General features: G+C 46.3%; 1 pseudogene; it reads left to right on the top strand.

Moving 5' to 3' along the window:
• The first annotated feature begins 1,822 nt into the window (after positions 1–1,822).
• LOC102908875 (GEL complex subunit OPTI pseudogene) lies at positions 1,823–5,225 on the top strand (annotated as a pseudogene).
• The last annotated feature ends 16,078 nt before the right edge of the window (positions 5,226–21,303 follow it).

The following is a 21,303-nucleotide window of genomic DNA, read 5'->3' as shown; positions in this document are numbered from 1 at the left end:
ACAGTGGCTCACACTTGTAATCCCAGCATGTGGGAGGCTGAAGCAGGTGGATGTCAGTGAGTTCCAGGCCAGTCTAGCCTACAGAGTATGACCCTTTGTCAAAACAAAACAACAATCTCCAGAATAACAGGCCGGGTCTCTCATTCACCTCTGTATTTTCAGCACATGATCTAAAACCTGGCACACAATAGGTGATTAACAAGTCATAGACAGAATGCAATTAAGGTCATATTTTAATCTTGCAATCTGTTGAGGAGAATAATGCAAGACATATGATCCTATCATCAAAGATGATGGTTATTCAATATTTGAGGACCTCCTATTTTCTTCCTCTGTACATATAGATAAACACACAGAGAAATGGCAACAAGAACAATTTTTTTTGCAATGCTGAGAGTACAGCCCAGAGCCCTACATGTGCCAAGCAGGGGCTCTCACTGAGCTATATTTCTAGGCCCCAAACTTGCATATTTTAAACTAAATGTGATTGCAAGGTATATACTGTTGGTAATCTGCTCACTTTTTCCCCTCCTTTTTTAATAATTCCAGTAAATTATAGGTGCTTTTCCATGTAAGCACACTTTCATTAATTAATCAGTTAATTTGTGTGTGGTGTGCATATGCACGTGTGTAGCTGTTCATGTCTGTTTGGCACATATAGAGGATAGAGGAGAATGGTGGGTGTCCAGGGAACCTACCCAAGTGAGCCCCCCAGCCCCTGCCTTCAGCACTGAAGTTAGAGGCACACACTGCCAGGCACGCACAGCTTTTTATGTACTTGGGATTCAAACTTGGGTCTTCGTGCTTGTTTAAGCTGGGACTTCTTTGTTTGCCTGAGCCAATAGTAATGTAGTTTCTCTGTTGTAGACTTTAGATTGGCTCCAGTGTACATTATATATGTGTGTGTGTGTGTGTGTGTGTGTGTATATATATATATATATATATATATATATATATATATATATTATATAAAAACCTCCTATACATGTGCTAAATTGTTACATATGCAGTCACTTACACCCAATAATCAATGTTCTAAGAGGAAGGTCTTTAACCTTGTATTTCTGCTCACTTAACTCTAACGTTCTTTCACTTTCGATTTCCCTCATCCCAGTACCCTTTACTTCAAAATCCCTGAAATCCTGTCAACACAAGTTAGAAGTGTACTAAATTACTGTCACTAAATCTTAAAGGTTGGGCGGTTTGCTGGCATCCATATCTCCATCCCTATTTGTTTATTTATTTCACTGGATTTGTGAGAACATTGTATTTTATTCCTAGCCCTTGCATTGTTTGCAGAGTTGAGGAAGAAGTTTTCCCAGGTGAGTTTATAAGAAAGGTCCCTTATTTCTGTATATGGTGACATATTTTAAGTAATTAAGTATGACTATCCATGAACTATAAGAGGACCCAGAATGGACACTAAATATACTCTGACATAGAAGGAATGTCTACATATTACTGAAGGAATGTCTACATATTACTGAGGCCTGAGCTTGATCGGTGAGACCTGCCACTCCCCTAGTTTGTGACTAGCACACAAATCCCACCAGGGAGTGAAGATTTCCCTCAAGGATTCTGGGAAAGAGACTATGCCTCTAATGATTAGCAAACAGGTATATCCAGTTTGGGGTACCTTATAGCTAAATGCCTCTTTTGTCTGGGCGGGGGTGAGGGGAGCATTTCTGATTCCTCCTAAGAAATGTATCATCCTCTCAAAGATGCTTCAGTATAAATAATAGAATAATAATAAAATGAACAAATGTACTCCTCAGCATTCCAGTGGTTGCCATGGCAACAAGCGAATTACTAGTACAAATCTCCAACGAGCCAGCCACTCCAGGAAGGGCCAGACTCTGCCTCTCTTGGCCACAGCTGTCTGTGCAGCTGAGTGTATGAATCCTTCTTCACGGAGTGAGAGGACACTTGAGCCTGTCAGAGAAGTGTGGCCCATCTTCCAGGAACTCACAGATCACCTGACATTGCTGGCTCCTCAATCCCACTCCAGCTGGACCTTCAAGAAGTTTCCTAATGGAGTCAGCAGAGACGTGATTCACTCTAGCCCTTAAGCCGTCAATGAAATATTGGTATTGATGAACTAAGGTAATTTACTTGAATCGTGGTTAAAAATCTCTCATACGTCTGTTTCCAGTTTGGTGAACTGTTTCCCCGCTTAAGCGGTGCAGGACGCTCTCCATGAAGGTCATACTTTGCTGTCTATTTGGAGGTTGGTTTTATAAGTCTGCTCTTGGAGGTGCTTTCCAGCCGCGAGCTGTCAGGCGGGTGTCAGACCTGGCAGGTACGCGGCGCGCTCCCCCGGGCGCCCCGAGCCCCGGCCGGCTGTCCCGCACCCCGCACCCCGCCGAGGCCACGCGGGCCGGAAAGCCGCCGGGGAAGGATGAATTTTTAGACGTCATCTACTGGTTCCGACAGATCATTGCCGTGGTCTCGGGTGTCATTTGGGGCATTTTGCCCTTGCGAGGCTTCTTGGGAATAGCAGGATTCTGCCTGATCAATGCAGGAGTCCTGTATCTCTACTTCAGCAACTACCTACAAATCGATGCGGAGGAATATGGTGGCACATGGGAGCTCACCAAAGAAGGATTTATGACTTCGTTTGCCTTGTTCATGGTTATTTGGATCATCTTTTACACTGCCATCCACTACGACTTTGCTCCCATCTCTACTGTCCAGTCCAAAGGACCCTTTTATTAGAGCACAGATACACGCTTGTTGGGGCACTCGTGCCACACGGAACTGAGAAGACCCATGTCTCTTGGATTTAGAATCAGCGTGTTGGGCATCGGCGTTTTCTGCAAGGGTTGTGAAACTTTTCAAAGAACCATCTGCCTTTGGGGAAGCATTTCTGAATTTGTCCATCAACCATTTTTCTTGGACACCATCATGTAACAGCTCTTTGCCAAGTGGAGCTGCTGTTTAATCTAATGCGCCTCTGGATCCGGATGAAACATTCAATTGTCTTCCTTAAAAAAAAAAAAAAAATAAGTCTGCTCTTGCTCCTGTGTCCTTGCTTCCCCCTAACAGAGGTTACTGTTTGCCTGCCCATGAACTCTAACAGTCAGGCGCAGCTTGAAGAAATGGCTGTTGTCTGGATTTACAACCGGAATGCAACCCGGAAAAGCCGATAGAGGCAAAACCTGGGACAAATCAGTGCCAAGCACACTAACCACAGTGGAGGACCGAGCATGCTAGCATCCCAGAGTCTCCCGGCTAAACTGGACTGTCACTCCTAACCAACTGAGAGCCTGCTTCCATGCCAGCATATCTCTGATGGTTCAAATGATAAGTTCCCTCCTGTCTACAGGAGTGTGGACTGGTTCCTAAAATATACTGAGTTACTGCACAGGCTACCTGCTGTTCCCATACAGGAAGGGACTGGTTCTCCAAGCTTCTGTGCATCTCGGACCTCTGATGAGGGTTGGAGACTCCGTGTGCTCTCTCTTTTGCATACACGTGAAAACACACACCAACTCTTTGGTCAGTGTGCGGATTTCCATTGGAGATTTGGATGAGAACCGCAGGGCAGCTGGGCCTGGGAACCCACAAGTAACCCCAGCACTCAAGGGCAGAGGGGAAAAAAATCACTGCAAGTTCAAGGCCAGTTGGGTCTTGAGATAAGTTTCAGAACAGATGGGACCATATAGCAAGACCTCAACCAAACACACACACACACACACACACACACACACACACACACACACACACGGAGACGGAGACAGAGAGAGACAGAGACAGAGACAGAGATAGAGAGAGGAGGAGGACTGAGTGAAAAATGTGTTAAGACACATAGCTAATGTAGAACAACCCTGGATCAGGCCACACATCTTTCTTTCCTAACAACTTCTTCCATGAATGCTGGTGAAAACCGCCCCTTTTATGCCTAGAGAGTCCATCCCTGCCTAGATGGTTTGACTCAGAGAACAAAGAAAGGAAAGATGTGCCCTTCATGCTGAGGGACTCTAAGTCAATGAGAGCAACGGAGGGAGACAAAGACGTGAACCAGCAAGTCAAAAGCAACAGAGAAAGGGAACAGGGAGTAGCCACGACCCCCTCCCTCCCCTCAGAGGAAGACAAGGAAGGAGGAGAACTGGAGACTGGAATTAGTCACAGAAGCAGTTCTTGAGTGAAAACCCAGTTCCACCACAGGAAGGGAACCGGAAGCTTTTAAGGACTCATTCTAGGGTTGAAAGTGTGATGCTTGGGCTGGCTGCTCTATTCATCCCTCAGTTCATTTTCCCACATCCGGAACCAAGAAAGAGAGCGGATGAACAGTTTACTGGAAATGAGGCACTTTTCATTGGCCTAGAAGTGTCGTGTCTCTGCAGATTCTCTGTTTCTAGAACAGCCGTGGAAAGCCAGCGGGCCAAGAAGCCACTTCCTAGTCACCTGATGCAGGGTTACTGAAGTCACACTGCCCTGTTATGGGAAAAACCATGAAAGTATTTCTTAGGCAGAGAGAAAAATAACAAAAAGGATTTTTCCAACTTAAAATATTTATACGAACAAGAATACTGGGCTATATCAATCTAATGCTCCGTTAAACTGCAAGTCCAGGAAAGCTGCCTTGGGCGACGCCTTGATGGAACAGCAGAGCTCTGGAATATCAAGTTTATTAAAAAAAAAAAAAATGGGCAGCCAACACTTGAGGATATGTACATAATGGTCCCAAGTTCAAGGTTTTGCATATGAAGCATGAGCCGTTGACTTTCCAAAACAACAGGAAAGGATGTATACTTTAGATAGAAGCTTCTGGTTTCTATCATTTAAAAAAAAAAGATTTTAATACAACTGTCAGACCTGACCCAATGATTTAGACAAATCTAATCAGTGTTGTAAAAAAGAAATCGTTGCGCCTTAGACTTTCCCTCTGTGTTTGCATATCTAAAGTTCAGAAAGTGACATTTAAGAAACATCAAGTTTTCGCAGAAATAGTCAAGAATGCACCCAATTTAGAGTCTTCTGAGGTAACAGCCTGCTCCCAAATTAGGTAGATCAGAGCGGTCCTAATAGCCACAGAAATAACCTAACGTATTGCGTGCAAGCCAAGTGGGGAAAGAACATGGACCATTTTATTTTGAAAACTATTTTTAAATTGGTGACATTTGCCAAGCAAGAGTCTCCCAGATGAGGACAGAAGTTAGTCCTTTGTGCTGCAAAAGTGTGCCTATTCGGTTTGTGCATTTAATTAAAATGGCTTGGGATTATTTGCTAATTGTGTGGGTGGGGAGGGGAAGTAGAAAATAGGAATCCATTCCCCGAGGGAGGTGGGTGCTGCAGGTAGATTTCCATCCTTACTGCTCACGAGCCTCACGTGACATCCAGCTGCTACCAGAAGTGACCCTTTATGACCCTCCTAGGCACACCCTCTGTCATGAAGACATTTTTCAGACTCTCCAACACAGCTTCCCTGATTCTGCTCCTTTCCTCCTCCCTCTTGTTTTCTTGTGTGGTACTGTGAGTGGGGTCCAGGTCCTCACACACAACACACCAGGCAATTGCTCTACCTCTGAGCTACTATAACCCGATCTTGAGCCTCTCACCATCTCTCGGTTCTTTTCATATGCTCTCTGTCTTCAGTCAAGGTGAGTTGTCATCCAAATTCCCCTTCTTGATTCCTAGTTCTTGTTTTGTTGTCTCGGGTCGTCTCCAGTATTGCGTGATTTCAGCATTTCTACCTAGAAGGACAACACTTCGGAAATTCTTCCATCCACTGGCCCAAACTTCCAAAGCCCTCATGAGACTCGGTGAGCCCAAGGATGCTCAAATTCAGCACACCTAGAACAAAGCATCATCTTCAGCTCCCAAACATGCTTCTCCCTTATAATCTGGAGATAACAAGTGTGGCCAGGAAGAAAGTGGAATGCAGTCAGCCCTGGCTTGTGGCCTTAGGGTTAGAGGTCATTGAAAAGGAGGGGAATTGGTGAAAGCTCTCATTTATGACGAATCTAAGCTACTCCAGAAACCTCATACAGGCACCTAAGGTCATGGAAGCATCATGGTCATTGTCTCTGAGGCCCCAGCCCTCCCTTGGTAAAGAAAGGGTAAAATTCTCAAAATCTCTCAAGAGTCTCGCTAAAACCACTCCCTCAACTTGGAGAAGGAAGAAGTGTGGCCCTTCAGTTTTAAGGTCTTGAGAACAGCAAAGGCCATCAAAGGGGGAGCTTGAGGTAGCCTCTTCTGCTCTTGGCCCTGTGATCACAGATGTGTCCCAGTGAGGACTATACAGCCTCAGTGGCCCCAGAGTGGTGGGTATCCACTCATCTCCCCCTCCCCAAGACATCTCCCTTTCTGTAGCCTCCATTAAGGGACACAAGGAGGTGCAGAGAAGTGAGGAACAGAGGAGACACGGAGGGTGGGAGTGGCCACAGAGCAGAAAAGTGTGGGCTCCAAGGTGGCGAGACCAGACCTTGCCGGAGCACGGTGCGGGGATCCTCATCTTCTGTTGTAGCCTCTGCAGCTGCATCTCATCTCCATGGCTACCTCAGCATCACAGGTCAGGGAGGAAGGCTTTCAGTGCTTGAAGGGTCCCTCAAGCCTCCGGCCCCCAGTGTCTTTACCTGATGAGATCTAGTTCGTAGTGCAGTCGGGATGTTGTAGTGGATGGAGTCGTTCACTCAGAACAAGGGTGGGCTCTGGAATCACACTGGTTTTTGTAACCCTAGAAAGGCTGTCTCTTATCCGGGGGACATATGAGTCCCCAAGAGGTATCCCAGAACCTCCTCTTGAGGTGGGCCTCTTCTGAGCCCAAGGGACCTCTGTCTGATACTTGACATTACTCTACAAACTCACGAGATCTCTCACAGGCCAAAGGACTGTAGTTTTAGCTTTAAGGAACAGAATAAGCAGAGAAAAGATGGACCGGGGGGAGGGAAAGAGATTATTGTCACCACATGAAACAGCCACAAAAATTAATGTCAGATTTTGAAAAATAATTCCAGGATGTATTGATAAAATAAATGCCAAGGCTGGTAATACTCAGGCCCGGCAGAGCCTCCGGAAAGAGATGATTAACACACCAGTTAAATCTGTGGTTTTAGATGGTCCTGCTGCTTCCCAAGGTGGGTGTAATACACAGTGTAAGGCCGCAGGGACTCCTGGGCTTGCTTGGTTGAATACCTCGCTGATGAGGACCTTCAGTTACACTTGGTTCACAGGAACCAAGCCAAGCTGAGCCAGCCAGGGTTGCCTCGGGCCCTGGGAGAACCAGACTCCACAGGATTTTTTTTTTATTTTATTTTTATTTTTTTGCTTCAATCTTATATGGACATCAGGATGCTGATTTTTAATATAGATCTTTTATGATGAGTTTGAGGATGGCAGAATGACTTTTATGAGGACAAACTTGGTTACTATGTATATAATTCATTGGGGCTTTTAAGATGTAGAAATTTGATTGCCTGCTGGGTGTAGGGACTCCTTTTATTGCACATCCAAGTTTGTTTATGAAATTCTCCAGCATCAGATGATATTGCAGGATGATAAGAACTGGGAGTATTTATGTGACCTTGTGGCAGTGGTGGATGTGGATTAAGGGCTGCTCCACTCAAACACTGTATGTCTGTAGGACATTTAATTATCCCATGTCACAGAGTGCAATCTGCCGGTGTGCACAAGAGGCTGAGCAGCCCTATGACACAGCGCGCGAGGATGGAGGATGCCGAGATTGGTTTGCTTCAGGAAGCCCAGAAGTCCCACATCCATGGCACAAGCAGGCCAGGCTTGTCTCCAAACTACAGCGGTGGGATGCAGAAGGGCAGGTGCACTGTGCAGATGAGCAAAGTTGAGATGATCGATCAGACACACTGTGGGGTGGAAGCTCTAGGGAACATTTCAGGAACCCAGGAGGCAACCGCTCCAGGAATTCCCAGCCAAGAAACACAACCCTAGAGAAGGCCCATTGCTAAACTTTATTTGTAGATATTCTCTCTCCGTGTCTGTCTGTGTGTCTCTCTATCCTTCTCTCTCCCTCCTCTCCTCCATATTCTGATTCCTTTGTAACCCAGGCTTGCATCAACTCAAGATCATCTTGTCTCAGTCCCATGTGTGTTAGGAGAGCAGGTTCCTCTCCATGTCCAGCCCATCCCCTCTATTAAAATGTCATCTACTAAATGAATATATTTAGTCTTTCAAGTTCTGTAGGCAATGCTTATGCCTGCAGGGTGCCTACGCTTCTAATTCGCATCACATTACTCATCCACTCCAATAACGCCAAATAACTACCTGGCTATCTGTGGTCTTCGCAAGTCTGAAATCAATATTGCCATCTCTCCTCCTAATTTGGCAATTTCATATGGTTTCCCTATGATTCGTGGCTACATGTTTGGTCACACACCGATCTCCCCCATCACTACCTCAATTCAGATCCTTACCAAAATCAAGGTACCTGTAATCACCTCCTTATCGGTCTCCGAGCCTCTCCCTAGGCCTCAGAATGCTTCATCTTACTAAGTATAATTTTATGTCCTAATTCCTGCCCACAGTCATCACAGCCAGAAGGTAGGATAGAAGAACCATGGGTGTGACATCACACAGCTCTGGGCTTGACTTTCCAACCAACCTCTTACCCAGGAAGCCTGTGAGCCTCAGTTTCCCAGTGCAGAAGTAGGATCACTCCTGCCACCCTGCAGTGGTGAAGCCTAGACATGGTGATGTCCGTAAGGCACCTCATGCAGGCCTTGACCCTTGAATAGCCCATGCTTCCAGAAAACATGTTTTTGTGTTTTCCCAACTTCCTCACTGCTCCTCAGATCAAATCTACACCTGCAACTCAACCTTCCTTCTACGCGTTCCCTAATTTCCTTTCTTCTCGGCGACCTGCACACCTATGCAGAGGCCCCGTTCCTGATCAACTCTACTTGGGGCTCTCATCTTCCTTCCTAGACACTTGCATGAATGTCATTTCTCATGCCGTCTCCTTCCCTCGCTCACCTCACCCCACCACTGACCCAAACCCTCTATTTTCAGTCCTGAACATCTCTGTGACCAGGGAAGTTTTCTTCCCCTCTTCATATACCAATCAACGTGCCTGAACCCATCATTGAAGGCATTAATCATACCAGTATTTTTATTGAAATACACCCATCTCTATCTTACCTCTCTAAATATTTATAAACATTCGGAGGACAGGGTTCAGCCCTCCATCTTTCTGTGTTTTCCAATCTTGTCTCTTTTTTTGTTTTGTTTTCTTGTACTAAACGAGTGCCCAATGAACATCTACAATTGAAAGATGACTTGTGCTCAAAATAAATATTTTCAATTTGCATGTGTCCCAGGTGTTCCTGCCCTACTCTGCAAGTCTGATAGGAATGTGACCCCCCCCTGGTTCCCATGCCCTCCTGGAGGGCAGGATATATCTGCTGCTCACTGGGTCCAATGCATAGACAGATAGATGTTTAAATAAATTATGGGCTTGATGATGACAGCCTTCACTGGAAGTTTAAAAATGATGAGCTATTACTGCCCTGGTTCTCGTCTCCCACATAACATCTTCACAGAGCCCGCCAGCTCCTGGTAATGAATTTCCTCCATGTCCTAAGCAGTGCATGGGAATTAATCACCCCATTCATCCTCCAGGCTCCAGGGGACTCTGATGGAAGCTCAGAAATAGTGTCTGTGGAATCCTGCCTTCTGCCGTCTCTTATCTCCTCTACCAGACTGAAAGGAACCTGAGAAGCAGGGTCAGAGCTACTGTCCGTAGCTCAACGCTTTCGGTGTGGTTGGTTCCTCTGCCTGTCAATGGCTTTCTCTCTTCTTGGAATTGCACTGACGGCCCTGTGGATGTGGGTGGACAAGCGACTGTGTGCTCAGCAAGGAGTGGCCAGACGGATGAGTGCCGCCTCCAGCACCTAAGGGCTGAGTTGGAGCCTTTCTCAGATATCTCTTCCCTCTGGCCCACGACAGAATTTCAGATGACATCCCTTCCCCGCCCCCGCCCCCCCTCCATGATCATTCGAGGAACACTGAAGGATCCAATGAACATAGCCCTATTCCCAACCCCTGAAGGACATGCCACATGAACGAGAAACACGCCTTTGATGTCTTAAGCTGCTGAGATTTGCAGGCAGTGTGTTATTGCCCGACAGCCTGACCTACCACCACTGCTGTCCTCATAAGTGTTTGCTAAAGAAAGAATTTGGTGCAGAACGCGGGAGGTTGTTTCCAAGTTCTTTATAACCGCAAATGAGGCCACTAATGTCAGAAGGACTACTTGCTGCAACTCTTGCTCCTTTACAGTTGCCATCCCAATACTGCACACCACGGATGCCAGCAGTTAGACAAGGCAGCAACCAAACTCTAAGAAAAACTGAATAACGGAGGCAGAAGAGATGGCCCAGTCAGGAAAGTGCTTGCTCTGTGAACATAAGCACCTGGGTACCCACATAAAAAGCTGGGGCATGGTGGCATGCTCCTACAATTCCAACACTGGGAGAGGGTAAAGACAGAGGATCCCCACGAGTGATAACCAGTCAGTCTAATCAAGTCAGTGAGCTCCAGGTTTCCAAAATAATGGGAGGAAGACATTGAGGAAAATACCCAACATCCGCCTCTGGCCTTCACACACATGGGCTCACATATGCATGTATACCCTCCCTGACACACAGCTACATATAAAAAGATTAAGTAATAGCCTTGTCATCTAGTGAGTACATACTTTACTGAGAGCTCCAAGTACGACATTTTGCATAATTTGTGTGTGTTTGGAGAGGGGCTGGGCTGAGACACAGTTTCTCTGTGTAGCCCTGACTGTCCTGGAACTTGCTCTATAGACCAGGCTGGCCTTCCTGTCACTCAGATCTCCTGAGTGCTGGGATTAAAGGCGCACACCACCACCACCCTGCTACATTCTCCAAAATGATCCTCTGGAACTCTGGCTGTGGCCAAAGGTACAAACAGCTTCTATGCTGCAGACGATACAGCCCAGAAAGGGAGGGAGAGAGTCAACGACTCGCTGGAGAACACACACTAGTGAATGACAGGAAAGAGTTTCCAGTTTCCGGGAAGCTCTCCAGAATGTCCCTCAGCTGAATCTGAAGAACCGAGTGGCACAGCTGATAGAAAGTGGAGAACTGAATAATTCAACCATCAAGAGAGTACTGATAAATTCACCTAGATAAGCGATCCACCACGGACCCGCTTCATGCTCTTCTGATTTCTACATATTCGTTCCCAGCTAAGACACTGAAAGCAAGTGATGCTAATCACAGAAAAGGACAAGGAGCAGGAATGAGAGCAGAGACATGCCAGGTGGAACTCAGGGACAGGAGAGTGGAGACACTTGCTTGTGGGCCTGGCAGCAGCCAGTGTGAGATGAAAACAGACAAATGAGGAATCTGAGCTTCTGTTTCCACTCTGAGAAAACCCTCGTGCATAGAGTTTGTTGAATGTGTTACGTGCCAGCCATCGCCCTGAGTAATTCACATGTGTTCACTTATCTCTCTTTACAAAAGCCCTGTGAAATAGACATTACCTCTTATTTCTCTTTTATACATGAGGGTCCCAAGACACAGGGAAGTTAAATTATTTTCTCGGGGGGCGGGGGGGGGGGGGAAGCAGCCACTGGCCTTAGAGCCCAAACTAACCACTATGCCCTGAGATCATAGCTCTGTGAGAGCAGGAATTTTTATCTGTATTGTTTGCCACTGAATCCTTAATGTCTCGAATTACAACTTGCGCATCGTAGACCTTAAATAAGCAACTGAATGCATGAATAAAACAATATTCAAATAAAATACAGTAGCTTTGCTTTCTTAAGAATTCTTCAGTTTCTTCTTTGGAGTTACTTATGTAAGCCTACACTAAATCCTGCCGGAAAAGACCATCGCTTCTTGTCAGTCACTTAGGTGTCCAATCTCTTCTTTACAATAGAAGTCCAGGGCTGGCAATGTAATCCACTGGCAGAGCTCTTGTACAGCCCTCCTGAGGTCCTAATAGGCCTGGGTTTGATCCCCAGCAGCACCATAAACAAATGCAGAAGTACACAAACACATGGTTGGTGAATTTATTAAATGTGATTCCATTCCATTTAATCAACCCAAGTGTTCGTTATCAAATAATATGCCGAGAAACCGAGCCTGGAGCTGAGTCCAGGGAAGGTGCAGCTGCCTGAGGAGAGAGTAACAAAGGCAGCGAGGAAAGCTTCCATATCACAGATAGACATCCATTCCCCTGCAGCGGTCTACCCTGGAGGGAGTGGGGTGGGGAGGATACAGTAGAGTCCAGAGCACGCGGGAGGACATGAGAACAGCGACAGTGGAGATTCGAAGCATTAACGTGCATGCATTAGACTCTCAAGCAACCCACTATCACTTGAGTGCAGCAAGAAGAATTGCTAGGAACTTGTCTGCTGGAACATTTGCGCTTTTCTCCGTGAGCACTGGAGCCACCGGAAGTTCAGCAATGAGGTGGCAAGATGAGATGGGATTTCTTCAGAAGAGGATATATTTGGAAATAAAGGTATTTGAGATGACTATTTCTTCTCGACTACCCTCTTTAATCTCTGTAGGAGGCCAGAGGAGCCTGATAGGCGTTGTCAGCCCATCTGAATGAGACACCCCAAGCTGATTACGGGGCTTCTGGCCACTTCTGATAGTTTCTAATCTTACAGGGCATCTGAACAGCTTTTGTCTCTGTCATTCACGATGTTTTCTCGTGAGCACGTTGGCGCCTGGTTCCGCACTTCCCTCTTAATCTTTTGAAAGATTTATGTTCCCAGCATTTCTGCACGTGACAGGCTCAACTGATGTCAGTTACCGTAGACGAGGCTGGCGGACAGATAGTCCGTTACAGCTGGGGACGTGTGACACGCCTGATCGAAATGTACTGTGTGAGGGAAGCATTTCTCTGGGGGAAGTAAGTTGGCATCTCAGCTCCCCAGGAGGCCCACTGGGGAGAAGGGAGGACGAGATGCCAACTCACTAATGGGTATGCACAAGCCCACATCCCTCCTCTGCAGAGAGCTTCAGTGGGAGCTGGCGAGGACTTCTTGCATTTACTTATATCTCAGAGGCATTGATAGAAATACAGTCTCTACATATTGGAGGCAAATGTGGAGGCACAGTACTTACTTGGTTTTTAGTTGCCCCAAACCACACACACTCGAACAGATGAAAAATGTATGAGGCAAGAACCAGCTGCGGCATGCACGGAGAGCCTTGCCCTGAAACATCAGGGGCCCATCCAAAAGGTCCAAACCCCTGCTTGGTTCACGACACAGGTGGAGAGGGGATAGCAGCAGCACCTTTGAACCAGGCTTCTGCTGCTCCAAACAGTGTTTTCCCCCTGCTCTTTAAAAATGCACCTGCTTGATCTCAGACCACATCAAAGAAGTTTTTTTTGTGTATGTGCAGTGGATGGTTATTTAGCACAGAAACTCACAGCTGGCCACTGCACAGAGAGTGTCTGTGGAGTGCTCAGTCACAAATGAGACTTCTGTATCACACACACACACACACACACACACACACACACACACACACACACATGCAAGGCTCAAGGACCATTGTGGATGATGGGCCATAAAATTGTAAGAGTCAAACTGTCTTCTGGACATGACAGGGCCATTGTACTCATGAAGTCAGAGCAACTGTGGTCACCTGCACAAGACCTGGACAACATCAATCCAGTCAACTTCCAGCATGGTGTCTGGGAGGGGCTGATGAGTACCCACCCTTAGCTGAGGAGCAGATGGCTTCTGGAGGAGGGAGAGTCAGCTTTCTTTAAGAGTGTGGTCCCTGGTAGGTTGATGACACTCCAGTAGACATTCTCATACCCAGGCATTTACGGCCGGCACAAATTGGACTTGATGAATTAAAAAAGTTTTTTAAAGAGAGGTATCCCAAAAGTTAGAAGAGATCAGTGAACCTCAGAGGAGTTAGGGGGAAGGAATGAGGGCTGAATATGATCAAAATACATTGTGTGAATATATGAAATTCTCAAGGAATTAATAAACTATTATATCATTTTCATATATAATATTAAAATATTAATTGCAATCTAATCTCAGGCCTTTCTGTTCCCGGAATCCTTCTCAGAGATTCTGTTTGGACAAGGGATTTGGACAGTGAAGAGACTGACAGGAATATTGGGGGTGCAAGTTACTTTGAGCAGATAACCAGAATGTCTCAAAGAAGGGGTGTCTGTCTCTGTTATTGTCTGCTAGACTGGACCAGAATAGGAAGATAGATGCAGGATATGAAATGAGGGCTGATGTGTTGGGGAAGGTTTATGGATGTGGTACCACAGAGCAGGGAAGTTAAGATCACATACCCACATCCTTAAGAATCGCCGGGCGGTGGTGGCGCACGCCTTTAATCCCAGCACTCGGGAGGCAGAGCCAGGCGGATCTCTGTGAGTTCGAGGCCAGCCTGGGCTACCAAGTGAGCTCCAGGAAAGGCGCAAAGCTACACAGAGAAACCCTGTCTCGAAAAACCAAAAAAAAAAAAAAAAAAAAAAAAAAAAGAATCTAGACAGTGCTTCCCCCTCCTCAGAGAATTCCAGCCTGCTCCAGCCCTCACCTAACCCACAAAACTTGTCTTCTGGGTGTCTCTTGGCTGCATATCTGTGGAGCTCACGATGACCTTAGCATCTTTCATGCTCCGGCAGACATTCTCTGTCAAGCTTTGGACTCTCCTCTTTCACATCCTCAACCGGATCCACCTAGATGGGAACCCGATCTCCTTCATGAAGACCACACTCCAAATCACCTCCCCAGCTGCTCGAAAGAAGATGCACCTCCATAAGCTGCCCAGTGCCTCTCAGACAGCAGTTACATCTGGCTCATGAGCACTAAGCAGCAGGATCCTGGGGCACATGGGAGAAAGACAGAGGAAAGATGAAAGAGAAGCAAGCTGGCTCCTCCCCACCTCTCCCTCAGATCTGGGCACTGGAGTCTTGTCAAAATACATCTCTGTGAGATGACTCAGTGGTTAACAGCACCGGCTGCTCTTCCAGAGGACCAGGGTTCAATCCCCAGCACCCACACAGTGGCTCATAACCATCTGTAACTCCAATCCCAAGGGATCCAATGGCTTCTGAGGGCACTACACACACAAAGTGTAACATACATACTCAAGCAGGCAAAACACTCATATTACTCTTCCCCTCATTGATTATTCACTAGGACGACAGCATGAAGCTTCCTTTCTCAGAGAAGTCCACTCCGAATGCCTGACTACCTCAAATGTTGCATTTATGCACCCATATCACTCAGTTACTCCCCCCCCCACTTCCCCCACCCCACCTCACCTCCTTTTTTTTTGTTTTGTTTTGTTTTTGTTTTTCGAGACAGGGTTTCTCTGTGTAGCTTTGTGCCTTTCCTGGAACTCACTCTGTAGCTCAGGCTGGCCTTGAAGTCACAGAGATCTACCTGCCACTGCCTCCCGAGTGCTGGGATTAAAGGCATGTGCCACCACCGCCTGGCAGTTATGCCCTTTTTAAACCTAGATTGCATTTAATGTTTTTGCCTCTATCTCCATATAAGGAGGGTACAGACTCCAATGCTAGCTGGCTATTGTAGCTAGAGTTTTCCTGCCTTGCCCACAGGCAGGACAAATCTCTGTCTACCTGCCAGTCCCACAGCTGCTCAGACCCAACCAAGTAAACACATAGACTTATATTGCTTACAAACTCTATGGCCATGGCAGGCTTCTTGCTAACTGTTCTTATAGCTTAAATTAATCCATTTCCATAAATCTATACCTTGCCACGTAGCTCGTGGCTTACTGGATTCTTCACATGCTGCTTGTCCTGGCGGTGGCTGGCAGTGACTCCTTCTGCCTTCCTGTTCTTTCTTTTCTCCTCTCTGTTAGTCCCGCCTATACTTCCTGCCTAGCCACTGGCCAATCAGTGTTTTATTTATTGACCAATCGGAGCAACACATTTGCCATACAGAATATCCCACAGCAGGCTATGGTGGTATATGCCTGTAATTTCTGCACTTTGGAAGTCAAGGCAGAGGACAGAGGAACAAGAAGTTTAAGACCCCCTGAGCTAAGTAGCAAGGTCCTGTCAAGCAAGCAAGCAAACAAGCAAGCCCCTTCATTTCCACAGCACCTAACCTGGGAACCTTCATAAACATTTGATAAGGGGACCGTTGAAGAAAATAATGCATACCTGACTCCATTTTAATGTTCTCTGATGAGATGAGCAAAGCTTGAAGACTAAATGGATTCCCCCTGAGATCACAGCCAATGGGCAGAAGGGGCGCGACCAGGGCCTGCAGCTCTTCTCGCTGCTAGGATGTCATAGGGTAGGACCCCTCCCACAGAGCAATGACAGGGACCAGCTGAGAGGCTGGCATCTCAAGCTGAACTCTTAGGAAGGTGAAGAAATCAGGGATTGTTCTCTGGCAGAAACGAACCCCCCACAAGCTGTAAACAGAAAAAGAATGTGCAATTTACAGTGGAATGAATTGTATTTCACTGCTGAAAACGACTGCATGCTGCCCATCTCTAAACACAATTCCTTCTATGATTATGGAATCATACTCTTCTCTATGTATCTTTTCTTTTTATGAAATGTATAGAAGAAAATATTTTATTTAAAGAGAAAAGGAGGAAGGAAGGAAGGAAGGAAGGAAGGAAGGAAGGAAGGAAGGAAGGAAGGAAGGAAAGGAGGGAGGGAGGAAGGAAGGAAGGAAGGAAGGAAAGAAAGAAAGAAAGAAAGAAAGAAAGAAAGAAAGAAAGAAAGAAAGAAAGAAAGAAAGAAAAAAGAAAGAAAAAAGAAAGAAAGAAAAAAGAAAGGAGAGAGAGAGAAGTAGAAAGAGAGAAGGAAGAGGAGGAGGAGGAATACAGAGAAGAAGATGAAATGACCAGGCAGGTTGTTTACAGTAGTTCACCATACGCTCCTTTAAAACTACAATTGGCCTCTTCAAGACAATGCTTATCAATATTAGACACTGGTCATACTGAACGAAAGACCTATAGGGGAGAGAAAAGGCAAAGAGCTGGTGATGAGCAGGTACTAGGGAACATGTCTGCTGACATGGGACTGACTGAAAAGAGGGGGACAGACACTGTAGGCTGCTGTGATGGGGGTGCAGCAATATGGGTCACATGCTCAAGTACGCTGTTGTCCTTCAGTGTTTTGGGGAAGTTGGCTCCAGGGTCTTCTGTATACCAACACCTGTGAGGTTCGGTACCCTGGTATAGAATAGTGCAGTATTTGCAAATAAACAGTGCACATCCTCTCTTATGCTTTAAACCACCTCTTAATTATTTATCATGTCCAAGCTCTGTTTGTCCTGTTTTAGAGCCAGACTTGGTTGGATCTCTGGATGTAAAACTTGTGGCTACAAATGGACCACTGTGCCAGGGACATAAAGTTCTCCATAATCTCCCATAGCTTTTGACAGTGACTTCTCTGTGAGGTAAACAGTCTCTACATCCCATGTTTTTGCTGCCCTCCTGAACTTCAACTGGAGGTTTGGGTGGGGGTCCTGGAGAGGACATTTCAGCCCATGCAGCCCTAAGGTGGCTTTGTTGACAGTCATGGCTTCCAGCACATCCTGTGGTTTGTCAGACGGGAGGCCCCACTGCCAGGGCTTTCTTTCTTGGAGTTTATTGACATCTTATCTACAATGCCAGGAAGCCAGACAGCAAAGACAGGAATAGACATTCGGTGTTCTGAGTCAAGCTGTAACCTGTAAAAATCACACACAGAAGCACTAACAGTTCCACAGAACGTGACCTTTATCAAAAACAATGTTCTCCCTCCACAGAAGACCTGACTCCCTAGAACATCTAGAGGAGAAGTAGGGAGCATGAACGTGTAGGTACAGGTAAGGACTTTCTGAAAGGGACTCCAAGAGCACAGGAAAAAGGAGATCTCACAAAACTAAAAAACTCCTTGCAGCAAAGGAACCTGTGGATCGAGTAAAGGGAGCTGACAGATTGGGAGATCTCTACCATCTGACAGAGGATCAGGGTCCAGACTATTCAAAGAACTCACTGAAATAAATAAACATGAAAAACATTTTAAAAGTGGGGAAGGGGGCCTCTGGAACAGAACAGAGAGTTCTCAAAAGAAGAAACACAAATGTCTATTAAACACGTTTAAACGTGTTCAGCATCCTTAAGCACCAGGGAAAGGCAAGTTAGGATGCTTCCAGAGTCCATCTCGCCCTGGTCAGAATGGCCATCATCAAGAATACAACAAATGCTGATGTGGAACAAGGGGAACCTTTATAAATTGCTGGGGATGCTAAAACTAGTGCAGTTACTTTGGAAAGGAGTCTGGAGGTGTCTCAAAACATAGAAAGAGAACTATCATGTGACCTATCTATTCTACTCCCTCGAATTTACCAAAGGACTCTAATATCCTGTGGCAGAGATACTCGCTCATTCCGGCTGCCTTATTCCCAATATCTAAAATATAACCGAATCGGCCTAGACGTTTATCCATTGATGGGTGAATAGTGAAAATGGGGTACATGCACATTTGACTCTATAAAGAGAAATAAAATTTGCAGAAAATGGATGGAACTGGAAAAAAATGATGGTGAATGAGGTCATTTGGGCCCAGAAACACAACTGTTGCATGTCACCTGTCAGATGGGGATCCCAGCTTCAAATATCTAGTTATACGTGTTTAACCTGGAGTACCTGTGGCCGCAGAGAAGGGAGCGGGGATGAGAGAGATTAGGAGATGGGAAAGGTTAGTCAAAATGAAGACAATATGAACAAGCCGCATGGAAATCTACTATTTATCCCCGTTTGTTTTAAGTGAATTGAAGCCAGGTCTCACGCATGCCAAGCAAGACCTCAACCACTAAGCTATATCCCCAAGTCCTTTGAAACTTCCTATCTTATAAACCAATTCAAAAACACGTTTTAAAAAATGAATTGGAAGGGAGATATTCTGGGTAGTGGTTTGAATGAGAAATGGCCCCTGTAGGCTCTCCTATTGGAATGCTTGTCCCTGGTTAGTGATGCCATTTAGGGAGGTTGCGGAACCTTTAGGAGGTGGAGTCTCGCTGGGGGAAGTATGTCGCTGGGACAGGCTTTGGGGATTTGTAGCCTTTCCCGTTTCTAGCTCACTTTCTGTTTTCTGCATGTGGTCAGAGATGTGATCGCTCAGCATCTTTCTCTGGGCACTTGCTGCCATGCCTCCCCCAGCATTATATTCTCTCTCTCTCTCTCTCTCTCTCTCTCTCTCTCTCTCTCTCTCTCTCTCTCTTTCTCTCTGGAAGCGCTGCTGTGGTTACTTGCACTGGGCTGGCACAAGACCTGCCTGTCCGCCATCAGTCATGGACAGAGGAGTGGCTCCATGTGGTCCTAACCCATGATGAGATACTGAGTGCTGATAGGATCTTGGAGAGGAGGAGATGTTGTCTTCAGTTTGATTTTCTACTGGTGAGTTCAGCAAGCTCCGATGGATAGTCCCAAACCCATGGCCACATAGATGGCACTGGTTACACTGAGGGTCACAAAACAAAACCAAAAGACCTAAACGTGGGAGAGCTATCTGTAAGGATGGGGGTGGGCGTTAACGGGCGTTAACAGGAGTGGGAGGGAAATAAGACAGGATAGGCGTGAGAGTAATTAGAGCGCATCATATATGCATATGAAATGTCAAAATTTAATTAATTAAAACGTTTTTAATTAAAACGTGTCCTCATAGAGAGACATTAGAAACAACTAGGTCACTATGTGACGTGATGAGCATTTAATAAAAAAGGCAAATGACCCAGAGACAGACATGCGTGGGAAAGACAACATAAAGACAGACACACAGAAGATGACGGCATGGACTAGGGAGATGGCTCACTGGGCAAGTGCTTGGGCACAAGGATGAGGACCTGAGTTCAGATCCCCAACACCCATCTAGAAAGCCAGGTACAGCAGCACGCATCTATGACCCCAGCACCGGGGAGACAGAGACAGGCAGATTCCTGGAGCTCGTTATCCAGCCGGTCTAGCTGAATAGGTGAGCTCCAGGTTTGGTGAAGAACCATGTCTCCAAAGCAATGTGGGGATGACTGGGAAAGACATCCAACACTGACTTTTATCTTCCGTAGGCATAAGCACCCATGTCCAAGAACAGAAACACGTATACAGCTATACACTGTACTACACTGCACACACACACAACACAGTGATCACATGACTCAAATCATGTACAAGGCATGCTACAGATCACTGACAGCCTGGAGAAGTAGAAGAGACAAGGAAAAATTCTCCAGAGCCACCAGAGAGGGCAGGGCCTGCCAACATCTTGGTTTCAGACTCCAGACCTCAAACACAATGGATTTCTGCTGTGGTGAGCCCACCAAGGTGTGGGACTGCTGTGGCAGCCTGCAGAAATCAATACACTCAATGTTTCCCCTCATCTGACCACAGTGCTTTCTCTCTGGGCCAATCCACTCCCCTCAGAGATTCGGGTTTTGGAAAACCAGGGCAGAAAGCCTGGGTATTTGTTTTACGGGAATATGTATGTCCCCAAGGCACCAAGGGCATGCTGCTACCTGCCTGGGCAGAGAGAGAGAAAAGGAAGTTTTACTGCCTTAGAATAAGTATCCATGAAGTATAACGGTCCCATGAGGTATCGTCTTTGGTGACCCTGATACATACATTATAGTGTTCCTGTAGGATCAGTGAGGTCATTTAGATCAGAGTCGGTATAAATATGGCTGCAGTGTGCCCGCTTCGTAACCCAGCGCCCTCAGAGATGTTACTAAACCATCTTTTCCCCAGAGCCTGGGCTCCATCACCGAGCTCTCGGTGTGTAGCTCGGAGGCTCTGTCACTGAATGGTGAGAATCGAATGGACCAGGTATTACAAGCATGTAGCCACTCAGTAGTCAGCCTCCTCCTGGCCTGCATCAGGGGCAGGGCTCTGCTAGAGAACAACCACATGCACTTGGAATTTTACAAACCTGTGAACTTTGGCTTCAGCTGGGTTTTGGATGCTGCTTCAGAAGTCATCTGAGTCTCCTTGGTCAGGTTTTTGTTGTTTTTTGTTTTATTTTGTTTTTGGGTTTTGTTTTTGTTTTGTTTTGGTTTGGTTGTTTGTGTTTTTCCAGACAGGGTTTCTCTGTGTAGCTTTGGAGCCTGTCCTAGAACTCGCTCTGTAGATCAGGCTGGCCTTGAACTCACAGAGATCTGCCTGCCTCTGCCTCCCGAGTGCTGGGATTAAAGGTGTGAGCCACCACCGCCCTGCTTTAGTCAGTTTCTTATCGGACTCCCTCTAAGAGTTTCCAGTCTGCCTTTCTCAGTCTTTGCACTCATCTGCTTCTTCCCATCACATGGTAAATGGCTTCATCTACTTCCCACCTTTGCACCTCAAA

This window comes from Peromyscus maniculatus, chromosome 10, assembly GCF_049852395.1.
Source record: "Peromyscus maniculatus bairdii isolate BWxNUB_F1_BW_parent chromosome 10, HU_Pman_BW_mat_3.1, whole genome shotgun sequence".
Classification (NCBI taxonomy): Eukaryota; Metazoa; Chordata; class Mammalia; order Rodentia; family Cricetidae; genus Peromyscus; species Peromyscus maniculatus.
This window is presented reverse-complemented; position numbering and strand designations above follow the sequence as displayed.